This window comes from Candoia aspera, chromosome 4 (genome assembly GCF_035149785.1).
Source record: "Candoia aspera isolate rCanAsp1 chromosome 4, rCanAsp1.hap2, whole genome shotgun sequence".
In the NCBI taxonomy this organism is placed as follows: domain Eukaryota; kingdom Metazoa; phylum Chordata; class Lepidosauria; order Squamata; family Boidae; genus Candoia; species Candoia aspera.
Window position 1 is genome coordinate 93996708 of NC_086156.1, and position 14532 is coordinate 94011239.

The 14532-nt window shown below is 40.7% G+C and overlaps 1 protein-coding gene across 1 annotated transcript in view; it reads left to right on the forward strand.

The window, feature by feature from the left end:
- The first annotated feature begins 9766 nt into the window (after nucleotides 1-9766).
- Nucleotides 9767-14532, forward strand: part of LOC134496677 (von Willebrand factor A domain-containing protein 5A-like) — a 43721-nt gene continuing 38955 nt past the window's right edge. The window contains exon 1 of the mRNA XM_063302387.1: nucleotides 9767-9849. The gene's annotated coding sequence lies outside the window, so the exon portion shown is untranslated. The remainder of the gene's footprint in view (nucleotides 9850-14532) is intronic.

Here is a 14532-nt window from a genome sequence, read left to right on the forward strand (position 1 = left end):
GAAGGAGATAACACTACAGAAGAGAAAAGGTTGTTTGCATAAATAACATAGCTTTAAGATGACTTCATCCAGCTTAAATAAGCAAATTGCTAACAGGAGGTTGTAGCTTAATCACAGTAAGCCAGAGTTCTGGAGAATTCTGGCTTATCATCCTTTCTGAATGTAGCTGAATGAATTGGTATCTTCTCAGATGCAACCATGAATATGTGTAGCTCTGAGTAGACCTGGGCGTCCCAATGTTTTATTGCATATCTCATTCCTTTAATACAGGGGTCTTTCACAGGTATGCTTGGCCAGAACAAAATTAAATGTATTGACATTTTAAATTAAGTATAGGTATAATATTACTCCAATGCATTTAATATTTTTCCCTTCTACTACATTAAAAAGAAATAGCAATTCAGTGGAAATTTTGGAAAGTCCTCTGGAACCACATCCAAGGTTTGGGAGGAGGGCTTTCATTTGTGCATTTCTGCTTTAATAAATGGTGGGTCTTTCACATGACAGGTTTAATTGGGTTAGTTTGTGTGTAAATATCCTTCATCACAAGAATGTCAGTATTTTCTAGGAGAAAAGCTATTGGAAACTTAACACCATATGGTGAGGGGACTCCAGTATCACCTGGAGTCCAGATCAAAGAGTCTGGAGATGGAGCTAACTGGACATCAGGGGGGCTGCTACACTAGAAGAATATTCAGCTGTTTTTATCTAGCCTAATTTAACAGACAGGCATTCACATTCAAAAGTATCTGCTTTTCATGGTGCAACACGTGAAAGGCAGATAGAATGCAGTAATAGGCAGAACCCTTTTGGATTTCTGGAAGCAGTTTGAATGGCCACTGGGGAAGAGAAGAGATGTTAACATCTGCATTGTTATGCCTAAAGCAGGCCCCCTCCCCAATATATAATGCATAGATAAAACATAGCACAATGAAGTCAACAGTTCTCAAAAGCCTGCTGTACTGAACCTTGAAGTATTAAATTAAAAAATATAAAATAATATAAAATGCAGACCATTTTTTTCAGTTAACATACTGACATTTGATATAGTTACTTAGTAAAACTAAATGGCCTTTTAAAAACAACTGAAACTTGCTTTAAAAAAAAAAGAACCCCCCCTGGACTTCTACCACCTATTTATTAGGGCTACCAGAACTATGCTGCAAAAAATATGACAATCACTGGGTGGTCGCAAAGAGTGTTTCCTATACCATCTAGCAGTCATCTGGATTTCTGTAATACAGTTCAAGCTGTCCTACTATTGATGCTATACTGCACGAGGGAGGAGAAAATAAACCTCTTCATTTAGGATTTTTTTGTAATTCTTGTAAGGTCAGGGGAAACTTGCAAGAGATTAATATTAGGAAAGAAAGACTGAAGCAGCACTCCAAGATACTGAAAACTGAATTCAAATGCCTAAAAGCATTTGACTGAAACACCTCCTTTTGTGGCAGTGGTTAGGAAAAAATGCTAAGTATTTTGTCAATAGCAGAGGAAATAGGACAAGAATAAAGGAAAATTGTAATAATTGAAAGACCAACTGAGAAGTTGGTCTGTTTGGAATTCCGTTCTTTGTGGAGAACTTGATACACATAATCTGTTTTTAGCACAAACCGTGATGAGAGGCCCAGAAGAAAGGAAATTAGATTACTTGAGGGTGAAATGAAGCCTTTTAACCATAACCTGGGGACCCTCCAGACAGTAATTCTTATTCTGGTTTTCTAAGCATAATGTAGAAGCCTATTTTTTTAAGCATATTTCTAAGAAAAGGCTTTCATGGTGGTTTTTTGTGGTTTCACAGTAATAAATTTCAGTAACTGTCTATCTCTGATTTATTTATTTATCTATCAAATTTGTCACCACCTATCTCCTCCGACCGGAGGGATTCTGGGCAGTTTACAATATAAAACAATAAATATATAATAAAATTCCAATATAAAATACACTATAAAACAATTTCACAAATACTCAGAAATGCATGTTTCCTGCAAAGAAATCAGCTATAACTCTTCCTCCCTCCCTTCCTTCTTCCCCTTCCCCTGTCACTAGGCTCTAGTGGATGACCCTGCTCATTCACATATCTCTAGCACCAGGGATATTAGAGGGGAATTAAATCGCATAGAGAAAGATCAAGCTCCCACACTGAACTTACCGTTTCATCTGTCCCACAGCATGCCCTGTCTTTGGGAGAGTGGGAACTAGATGAGGCAACAAGGTCAACAAATTGGAATAGGATACAATAGAAATATTAAACATCCTTCCTGTCCTTTATAAATATGCAGACACAAGGAAAAAAATGCTGCCTTTACCTCACTAAAGAAAGGATTTTTTTTCTATCTAACATTTTTCCCACATGTGCAGAGTCCACCCTTTTTCCCCGGATCAACTGAATGTTGATCCATTGGTTGCGATAAGAATTGACCAGTCGGCTTGTTGCCCAAGACTGATGTCATGGGCTGAGAGAGAATGACTGGCCCAAAGTCACCCAGCCAGCTTTCATGTCTAAGGCAGAATTAGAACTCATGGTCTCCTGGTTTCTAGCCTGGAACCTTAACCACTAGAACAAACTAGCTCTCTGTCTTAAGAAAAAGGGAAATGCCACCCTCAAAAGCCAGGATTATTAAAATGACATTTCACTGTGGAATTCCAATGGCTTTAGGGCCTGTGGGTCACATAAGAACATGGCTCTTCAGAAAGGCACTTGGGGATGAATAAGGAGGATCATGCTATCCTCAAGTGAAAGCATACCAGATTGATTGATTATAACTGCATTAACTGATGCTTGCTACTCTTATTAGATGAAAACTGGCTGGGTGACTTTGGGCCAGTCACTCTCTCTCAGCCCAACTCACCTCACAGGGCTGTTGCCGTGGGGAAAATAGGAGGAGGAAGGAGTATTAGGTATGTTCCCTGCCTTGAGTTATTTATAAAAATAATAAAGGCAGGATAAAAAAATCTATTAAAATGCATTATGTAATAATATAAGCATCATGTAATAATAACCTGCAGTAATAAATTGCATATTATACATTCTGTCTTAAGATCTATTTTGTTATTAACCTGCTGTGTTTGATTCCAATTCCTATAATTCCTCCAGCCACCACAGCAATGCCTATTTTGGCTGGGAGTTATTGAGCTGAAGTCCAACATATCTGAAGGACATCCTATTGGGAAAGACCATTATGTAGCATTCTCATGTTTGTCTGAGGTAAAAACTATGGCTCGAGATACTGTTCAGAAAAAGTTTTCTTTTTCTATATAGGCCAAGTCAGTTGTTGTGGTGATTCAGTTACACAGTACTAGTTGGTGTTGTGTGTGCAGCTATTTGGTATTCCGACCGATGTAAACATAGTTATTTGCAGACTGAGAATCAGCACAGCGTGGTAGTTAAGGTGCTGGATTAGAAACAGGAAGATATCGGTTCTAGTCCTTCCTTAGGCATGGAAGCCAGCTGCATGACTTTGGGCTAGCCACTTCCTCTCACCTCTAATCAATGTCAGGCTCTGCAGCAAGCTGACTGATAAATAAAACCCCTCATCATATCATACAATGATAGCTTCGCTATAAGAACCAGGCCAGCGTAGTGCAAAACAAAGCAGACCCTGTAATCATGTGGGACAAATGCTAAGAAGAACCACAGTAATAGATATTCACAGATCATTATGACTGTTGATTGGTTACAACTTAAATGCAATGTCGGAATTTTATAGCATGAAAGGGGAGGAGTGAGAAAACTTTGCAAGAAGCAAAAAAAAAAAAAAGGAAGAATATGGTCAAAGAGTTGCAAGCATAGGAATTATGTAGAGAAATCAGGTCTGCCAGAAAGCTAAAATTTAACATTGATACGATAGGAAGACTTCAGGCTAGCAAGAAAAAGTTGAAGGAACAATTAAGTCTCTGTGGACTCATCCTTTTATCTTGCTAACCATGGCATGTAGATGCTGTACTAGTTTTAGAGGACATGCCTTCATATTGCCTTCGGTTCATCCCAAGCCCACCACAGAGAAACTTAAAGCTGCATTTAGCTGTTCCAATTAAGTTTTCCAACTACGTCAGCTTTCCCTTTTCTTCTGATACCAAGCCTTGCTGTGCAAACTATTTTTATAACATCTCCCTGGCAATATTAGTGATAATGTGGACAGGACTAGGATATGCCCAGCTTATATTGCCCATTTAACATATAGGCATTACACAGGCTGTGTACCAGGCTGTATATATAAGTTGTGTACACAGGCATTACAGACTCCTTATATACCTGGGGCTGGTACGCTTCTGGAAGTACACTAAATCTATTTTTAAATGTGTATTTAGCAGTCATTTGAAGGAGCATTAGACTTCTCTTTTTAAAAAAGAGGACTGGGTGCTTCAGTTAAGAATTGTTTGGTTCTGTCCTAAATGAGTACGTTACATACAGATTTTCTGCTGCTTTGGCCAGCAAAGGGTTTCATATGGTAGTGTTTTTTACTAGTTCTAATACTTTGGAAGACAGGTATGTGTGCCATTTTGCCTGCTCCAATGTAATTTTGAATTCTCTATGGGTTGCTTGCAGGTGCTGCCAGCTGTGGCCACTCATTGCCATTCTCTTGCAGCACTTACCAATTTGGGATAAATGGGAACTTGGTGGAATGGACAAAGTAATGCACTTTCCCCCTTTTAATCCAAGTGACAAGTGACAGGTACAGCCAAGGAGCATGGGCTGAATTGCATGCTCTGGCCAAGGCCACTTATTGCCAGCACTGCCATTCCTTGGCAGTGGTTTCTGATTGCTCTCTTCTGCTTCAGCCCATACTCCCCGCTGTGTGTGCAGCAACCACTTCGCTGTCCCTGTAACCTGTCAGTTGGGCTATTTCTAAACATGTATCTAGTGCTCTTCTGGAAGAGTGTTAAACGTGTTAAAAAAATAGCTAGGTCAGGCACATGATGGAGGGGTGCTCAATGAAATGGGAAAGAGCTCCTGAGAAAACTCCCTCATTCTTCAGTCTGTGTTCCCACTGCTGGGTATGCAACCTGTCAGCTGGGCTAATATTTTTTTGACATGGATTTAACGTACTTCCAGAAGGGTGATGGTCATGTATTTAAACAAATAGGTCCAGATCAGAAGAATTGTAGACCCAGGTTCAGAAATTGCCCAAATGATAGATCAGTAGTGTGGAGAACTTCTGCACCTGTTCATATGAGTACATTGTGTACATATGAATGATGACCTATCACACAGGCAACTTGAAAGGTAGCTAAGCCTCTCTCCTGGGCACCTGTCCCACACATAGTTGCTCAGCATGCCCCGCTATACCTTTAAAGCTATGCCTGGTAGTTGTTTTTTCCTGCCAGCAGGTATCACTGGGCTGAAGGGGAAATGTAGTGGGATAATCCACTAATTGCTGCCCTTCTCATATTAAAACTGTAAGGACAGTACCAGTGGGTAGTCTCCTCACTGAGACACAACAGGGCCTGGCCACTGGGTCAGTGCAGTTTAAAATATTCGTCCAGTTCAGGAACTGGAAGAATACATGTTAATATGGCTGTGAGGAACATTCCTAAGAGAATGGCTTGTTGCCTGCAAACTAAAGAGTTTGTTAATGTTATGAAACACCTAGTACTCATTATAGTGTAATGTTTGTATTTGGTATGTGTTTATATCTAAGCATAGAACAAGAGAAACAGAAGCTGACCAACACCAGAAAAAATTTTGAGGTACCACCAAAACTTTGACATCTGAAGAAATCCACAATACCCTGAGAGGAAAATTCCTCTGCTGCATGAGTGATCATGTTCAGGTATCATCAGGGAACATTACTGATAAAGAATACTCTCTTTAATAAAATTATGTTGCACTAAAATCTGGTCTTTATCTCATGCTTAGATTGTTCAAAATACCTCTCTAGCCATCCTGCAATACAGGACTGCTTACTGTGGCCTATGGTAGCAGGTGTGTGTGTGTGTAAAGTTAAACTGAACTATGCTTTACTTTTGTGCATAATAATTCTGTGCACAACAACACTTCTGTGTCTCTCTTCTGACAGCAGCTGTGACATTTACTTATTACTTTCATTAAACAGCAAAGCAAGAGAGACAACAGCTGTGGCCAAGGGATTCAAGAATTGGTCTCTGGGCTACTAATCAACTCCTTGTCAAAGTTCAATCCAAACTTAGTTTGCAGGTCTGACTCAAGACATAATTGAGCACCTGGTTGCATCCGCCTATCTCAATTATAGCTAATTGCAGGATCTTGGCTTGGTTTGTGCTATTGGGAGAAGTCGCTTTGGGAGTTGGCACTAAATAGCGAGAGCAACATTCAGGTAAACACAGGTCACAACAAAGGCCATTCACTAAGTTAGGGCAGAGTTCTGAGTTGCTGTTTCAATACAAGATAATAAAAATATAATTAACATTTTTTGACTTCTCTCTCTTGATTCTGCTAGGCCTCTGATAGGATGAAGGCACTGGATATTTTGGACTCCATAGATGCAAATAATGTCCTAAAGCAACTTGTATTATTTGAAATTAATAAATGAGACCCATAAAATACAATACATACAACAGTTTCCCCTTTCCACAATAATTTAAAACTTTTTTTCCCATCCTAATTTTTGTTGTCTCTTTTCCATCTGACCCCCCCACTCTCTCTATTCATGCAAAGATGGTTCTGTTATGGAAAATACATATGATACAGCCATTAATAAAAGTCACTTTATATGTTTTCTCTGACAACTGTCTATATCAGTGTTTCTCAACCTTGGCCACTTTAAGATGTATGAACTTCAACTCCCAGAATTCCACTGCCAGCATTCCACTTGCTTTTTAATTTTTTTTCTTTATTTTTTTCATTTGTTAGCTTTTATCTTTTTATCTTGAAATTTTAATAAAGTTTAATTTAAAAAAAAGGTGTAGCGGTTAAGGTATCAGGCTAGAAACTGGGAGACCTTGAGTTCTAGTCCTGCCTTAAGCATGAAAGCCAACAAGGTGACCTTGGGCCAGTCACTCTCTCTCAGCCCTAGGAAGCAGGCAATGGCAAACATTTCTGAAAAATCTTTCCAAGAAAACTGCAGGGACTTGTCCAGGCAGTCTCTGAGAATCAGACATGACTGAACAGATTTAAAAAAACAACAACTTGAGGAGGTGGGTATTCTGGGAGCAGTTGTGAGTGTCCTTGGTAGAAACAGATCATCTCAATTCTTTTCATTCTGGGTTCTGTCCTGGATTTGGAAGAGAGTTAATTATGATTTGACTGACAGATAACTTGTGTGGGAGGGAGATGGAGGGAGAATGATACTCTTGATGCTGCTTGATTTCTCAAGAGTTTTAGATATCCATTGACCACAGTATTTTCCTAGACCATCTCTGGAAATTGAGGGCACTATATTAGGCCAGTTCTGCTCCTACTTGCAGGTATTGGGTGATTGCGCCTCTAGACCTGGAAATCTGAGGGTTATCAAAAAGCAGGAATGGTTACAGGCCTGGAGTAGACTGCAGAGAAACATTATAACTCTGTTCAAGAATCTGATGGGCTGTCAGGTAGAAGATGGGGCAGACTTCTTCAAAGTTGTTCCATAAATCAGGAAAAAGAAGAATGGACTTAAATGTCAAGGAAGCAGTTTGTGATTGGACATCAAGAAAAAATTCCTAATTGTAAGAGTTGGTCAATGATGAAATAGATTTCCTCAGGAGATGGTGGACTCTCCTTCACTGAAGGTGTTTAAATAGAGGCTGGGTGACCATATGTCAGGGATGCCTTCATACCATATTCTTGCACTAGATTATATTTAAAGGCCCTTCCAATCCTTACTGTCTATGCTTCTATGTATATACTGGTGACACTCCACACTCCATAGTATCTAAATCAGGAGAAGCTGTGCATGTTCTCTGGAAGCAGTGATGGAGTAGATGATAGTCAATTAATTCTGATTAAATCCTGAGAAGACAGAAGCATTGTGGTTGATGGTTCCAAGATAATGGAACTGTGAAGTTTGCCCATTCTTACTGGAGTTTCACTTTCTGAAAAACAACAGATGCTTCCGAAATCATAATTGTCATTGAAGGTCCAATAATCTGTGGCCAAGAGCACCTATTAAGCTATAGTTGATGCAAAAATTATGCCATTTTCTAACAGGGACAGCCTAGCTATAATTGTCCATGCACTGGTAGCTTTTCCTGATTTTGTTATCATATGGGGCTACCCTTGTGCTTGGTCTAGTAATTGCCACTGGAATAGAATGAAGCAACCTAGTTTTGAAGCTCTGCAGAATGACAGAAAAGCCCTGTAGTGATACTTGTTAATTTCCTTTCTAGAATGTAATATTTGTGAGGTCTCATTTTCTCAGTGAAGGTAACCTGCTAAAAATGGTTCTTTAGATGGAAATCTGCAGCTTTCCTGTTGAATTTAATCTATAGGCAAGTTTAGCTTAAGATCTTATCTGAATTTGATTGATTTGCAAATTATACATAAATTTGATTACTTAAGTGTTGTTCTATATTCAGCTGAGCGGTGAAACGACTGTGATATTTTCCTGCCAATTCAAAGATGCTTCAGAAAGAGGTGTGGCTTTTCATGAACAACTATAAATAGGAAATGAATAAAGGTCGTTCTTATCAGACAGAAGAGCCTATTTTTGTCATTGCCCATTTGCTATAGAAAGAATGCATTATCATTTTGAGATGGCTATTTTGTTAGGCCCGTGAGAAAGTCATGAGCCAGGAAAAATATTCATCCAGTAAGAAAACTGGGAAAAAACCCAAACACCACAGTCTATTTAAATCTCATTGTTTAATGTAAAAATCATTATAATAAATATTCAGCTATGTTAAGACCCTTGTAAAAATCAGTTTTATTTTGTTTTATTTTTCTCTTATACCACTGCTTAATTGCTCTGCCTTATTTGCAGAATTATTGGTTCAGATGTTGCTGTTTCCACTTTCCCCTTCCTCTGTCTTTGTAACTGTATAAGACCCCTTTTTGGAAACAGTTGCCTTCTGCAACAAATTTTAAAAAGGAAATTATTTATTTGTCTCTTTTTCTGTTTATATCATTCTGAAAGTAAGTTCAGTCAGGAGAAGCAGAACATAGCCTTGAATGTTTTATTTTGTTGCAAAAACTGTCTAAGATAGACACCAATACAGTTTTCTGAAAAGGTACTACTCTACTGTAGTGAGAAAAAGTTACAGATATTTTTTTATCTTTTTCAAAAGGCACCACTTGGGCCTACATGGTTCTTGAGACACACAACCTAAATTCATCCACCATGCTAAATCATAATATGGTTGGTTTGTTTTGGTTTGGCCTGTTGTGTGAACTCAGCCACTAGGATTTCTGAACCACGGTTCACAAATTACGTGAATACAGACATTACCATTTGCAGTTTGTTTGGGTAGGTTTCAGCATTTGGTAGACATACCGCTGGTATATTAGCAACCTCCTGCCCCCGGCCCAGAGCTTTCCTTAGTGAGGGACAAAGGAGGGAACTGAAGAAAAACATGAAATCCTTTAAATTACTAGCTGATTTTTATGGAACTCTATTCCTTTGCAAGGAGCAGAAGTGTAATGTGGCTCTTTCTCTCTCCGTCGCCTCAACTGTCCTTTATAATATCCAGTCTTCGGCTGCTTCACGTCCTGCGTCACACTGCACAAATTGTTCTGGGAAGCAAACAGGCTGACGCCCCGGGCGCCCCAAGCAGATAGGACTCTCGCGGGCGGGGGACTGCGGAGGAGTGCAGCTGCTCCACTCTTGCGCGGGTGCTGATGCTGGTTCAGAGATGCTGCCGGGATGTCTTTAGCGTTTCACTTCCCCTGAGTCCGGCTGCAGGAAGGTGTAAAACAAGAATTCACTGGAGGCGTCTCTCCTTTCGCCTTTCTTTGTGAGTATATCCTCTTGCCATTGAATCCGGTGATCGTCTCTGAGGGATGAATGTTTTCTTTATTCAGGAGGGACTAGTCGCCATTGCCGGCTGAGCTCCCCCGTCTGTCGCGCGCTACCACGCTGCGCTATCCACGGGCTCTCAGCCCCCCCACCCTTCTCCATTGCACGTAGCTTCTTTTTACTTCACTTTCTCTCTCCCATCCAACCCCCGTTTTTTTTTTTTTTTTTTTGCAGATTTGCATGTACGCCAAACCTGCTGCATATTCACCTTTCGGGAACCGGAAGGGCAGCGTTTAGTATTCTCTCCTCTGCCATCAGTTCTATATTTTTTAGATTCAGTATGCTGTTATTACTCTATCTGCATTTTTTAAAAAAGATCACAACTTATATAAAAGAACCACTTTTCTCCTCTATCTTAGTTGCAGTAATTCTTCTCCATTTAATTTTACCTGTACCATGGTCACTATCTATCTATATTTTCCATAAGGGCAGTTTGAGCAGGATATTATCAGATTTGTGCAGGAACAATTCATACCCATGGCCAGGTCAGAATAATGCAGTGTGAAGTCTCTGACATGTGCAACAGTTCGTGTTGTATTTCATCTGAGGATAGCACCATGAATAATTCTCTAGATGTCTCTTCACAATTAATCTCAGATAAATGTGTCTGTGGCAAAAATATGACATTTCTGGGGAAAACATCCATATTGTCAGTGGAATGATTTCATTTTAGTCATTTTTGGATAGGTGGTCAGCCTATCCAATCACAGTTCTAAATGTTTTCGAGGGTTGTTGTTGTTTATTCGTTTAGTCGCTTCCGACTCTTCGTGACTTCATGGACCAGCCCACGCCAGAGCTTCCTGTCGGTCGTCAACACCCCCAGCACCCCCAGGGACGTGTCCGTCACCTCTAGAATATCATCCATCCACCTTGCCCTTGGTCGGCCCCTCTTCCTTTTGCCCTCCACTCTCAGCATCTTCTCCAGGGTGTCCTGTCTTTTCATTGTGTGGCCAAAGTATTTCAGTTTTGCCTTTAATATCGTTCCCTCAAGTGAGCAGTCTGGCTTTATTTCCTGGAGGATGGACTGGTTTGATCTTCTTGCAGTCCAAGGCACTCTCAGAATTTTCCTCCAACACCACAGTTCAAAAGCATCGATCTTCCTTCGCTCAGCCTTCCTTATGGTCCAGCTCTCGCAGCCATATGTTACTATGGGGAACACCATTGCTTTAACAATGCGGACCTTTGTTGTCAGTGTGATGTCTCTGCTCTTAACTATTTTATCGAGATTTGTCATTGCTCTTCTCCCAAGGATTAAGCGTCTTCTGATTTCCTGACTGCAGTCAGCATCTGCCATAATCTTGGTTTTTTTGAGCTTTAGTTGCAAGCCAGCTTTTGCACTTTCTTCTTTCACCTTCATCATAAGGCTCCTCAGTTCCTCTTCGCTTTCAGCCATCAAAGTGGTATCATCTGCATATCTGAGATTGTTAATGTTTCTTCCAGAGATTTTAACTCCAGCCTTGGATTCCTCAAGGCCAGCTTGTCGCATGATGTGTTCTGCATACAAGTTGAATAGGTAGGGTGAGAGTATACAGCCCTGCCGTACTCCTTTCCCAATCTTAAACCACTCCGTTGTTTCATGGTCTGTTCTTACTGTTGCTACTTGGTCATTATACAGATTCTTCAGGAGGCATACAAGATGACTTGGTATCATCATACCACTAAGAACTTGCCACAATTTGTTATGGTCCACACAGTCAAAGGCTTTAGAATAGTCAATAAATGAGAAATAGATGTTTTTCTGAAACTCCCTGGCTTTTTCCATTATCCAGTGGATATTGGCAATTTGGGCCTTAGGTCCTCTGCCTTTTCTAAACCCAGCTTGTACATCTGGCAATTCTCGCTCCATGAGTTGCTGAAGTCTCCCTTGCAGGATCTTGAGCATTACCTTACTGGCATGTGAAATGAGTGCCACTGTTCGATAGTTTGAACATTCTTGAGTGTTTCCCTTTTTTGGTATGGGGATATAAGTTGATTTTTTCCAGTCTGATGGCCATTCTTGTGTTTTCCAAATTTGCTGGCATATAGCATGCATTACCTTGACAGCATCATCTTGCAAGATTTTGAACAGTTCAGCTGGGATGCCATCATCTCCTGCTGCCTTGTTATTAGCAATGCTTCTTAAGGCCCATTCAACCTCACTCTTCAGGATGTCTGGCTCTAGCTCACTGACCACACCGTCAAAGCTATCCCCGATATTGTTATCCTTCCTATACAGGTCTTCTGTATATTCTTGCCACCTTTTCTTGATCTCTTCTTCTTCTGTTAGGTCCTTGCCATCTTTGTTTTTGATCATACCCATTTTTGCCTGGAATTTACCTCCGATGTTTCTAATTTTCTGGAAGAGGTCTCTTGTCCTTCCTATTCTATTGTCTTCTTCCACTTCCATGCATTGCTTGTTTAAAAATAATTCCTTATCTCTTCTGGCTAACCTCTGGAATTTTGCATTTACTTGGGCATATCTCCCCCTATCACTGTTGCCTTTTGCTTTCCTTCTTTCTTGGGCTACTTCTAGTGTCTCAGCAGACAGCCATTTTGCCTTCTTGGTTTTCTCTTTCTTTGGGATGTATTTTGTTGCCGCCTCCTGGACAATGCTGCCAACTTCTGTCCAGAGTTCTTCCGGGACCCTATCTACTAAGTCCAGTCCCTTAAATCTGCTCTTCACCTCCACTGCATATTCCTAAGGAATATTAGTGAGCTCATATCTAGCTGATCTGTGGGTCTTCCCTAATCCCTTTAGTCTGATCCTAAATTGTGCAAGATGAAGTTCGTGATCTGAACTACAGCCAGCTCCAGGTCTTGTTTTTACCAACTGTACAGATGTCCGCCACCTTTGGCTGCAAAGGATGTAGTCAATCTGGTTTCGGTGTTGTCCATCTGGGGAAGTCCATGTATAAAGCCGTCTCTTAGGTTGCTGGAAGAGAGTGTTTGTTATGCAGAGTGAGTTGTCTTGGCAAAATTCTATCAGCCTATGTCCTGCTTCGTTTTGTTCTCCCAGGCCATGCTTACTTGTAATTCCAGGTGTCATTTGACTGCCCACCTTAGCATTCCAGTCTCCCGTGATGAAAATAACATCTCTTTTAGGCGTGTTGTCCAGTAGGTGCTGCAGATCCTCATAGAACCGCTCTACTTCAGCTTCTTCAGCATCTGTGGTTGGGGCGTATATTTGGATCACTGTGATGTTAGATGGCTTGCCCTGAATTCGAACTGAGATCATTCTATCGGTTTTTGGGTTGTATCCAAGCACTGCTTTAGCCACTTGACTATTAATTATGAAGGCTACTCCATTTCTTCTGTGGTCCTCTTGTCCACAGTAGTAGATCTGGTGGTCGTTTGATGTGAAGTGGCCCATTCCAGTCCATTTCAGTTCACTGACGCCCAGAATGTCTATCTTTAATCTTGACATCTCACCAATATCCACATCCAATTTGCCCTGGCTCATAGATCTTACATTCCAGGTTCCAATGGTGTGTTGATCCTTAGAACATCGGATTCGCCATTTACCACCAGCACCATTGGCCGCTAGCCGTCCTTTCGGCTTTGAGCTAGCTGCGTCATCTCATCTGGGGCTAGTTGAACTCATCCTCTGTTCCTCCCCAGTAACATTTTGACCATCTTCCGACCTGGGGGTCTCATCTTCCGATGGTATACCGACATATCTCTGGTTGTACTGATCCATTTAGTTTTCACGGCAAGAATACTGGGGTGGGTTGCCATTACCTTCCCCAGGGATCACATTTAGTCTGACCTCTCTGTCATGACCTTCCCATCTTGGGTGGCCCTTCACGGTTTAGCTCATGACATCATTGAGGTGCTCAAGCTCCAGCACCACGACAAGGTAATGATCCTTTGCTGAAGGTTTTCGAGCGTACCTATTACAAAAATGGAAAACTTAATCTGTTTCATCTATCTTACCATCTATCTTAATTGCATTAACATGATTGAAATGTACAGGTAGTCCTCACTTAACAACCACAATTGGGACCGAAATCTTGGTTGCTAAGCAAATCCAACCCAATTTTATGACCTTTTTTGTGGTGGTTGATAAGTGAGTCACCACTGGTGTTAAGCTAATCACATGGTTGTTAAGTGAATCATGTGGTTCCCCATTGATTTTGCTTTCCAGAAGCCAGCCAGCAATGTTGAAATGGTGATCCTGTGACCGTGGGGCGCTGCAATGGTCATAAATGCAAACCACCCCAAGTGGTTCCAAGCGCACAAATCATGATCACATGACCGCAGGGATGCTGCAACAGTCATAAGTGTGAGGACCTGTAGTAGGTAGTTTTCTTCAACACTGTTGTAAGTCTAAACCATCACTAAACAAATAGTTGTTAAGTGAAGACTACCTGTACTTGTTTTATGCTTTGATATCCTGCCAGGTACAATATATATCCTACCAGGTATGATAGCAGAAAGTGTGATATGAAGCAACATTACAAAATTATTCTCATGCCAAGGTTGACTGGTACAATAAAATACTTGGGGGCTTAAAAACAATAAAGAGAGAAATAGGGCCACATTAAGACTCCTGTAGCTCCTAGGCACATTTATCTTCATAGGCTTTCCATAGACTGCTCAAACAGAACACAACCTTGACCCAAGTTTCCCAAACACAAATATT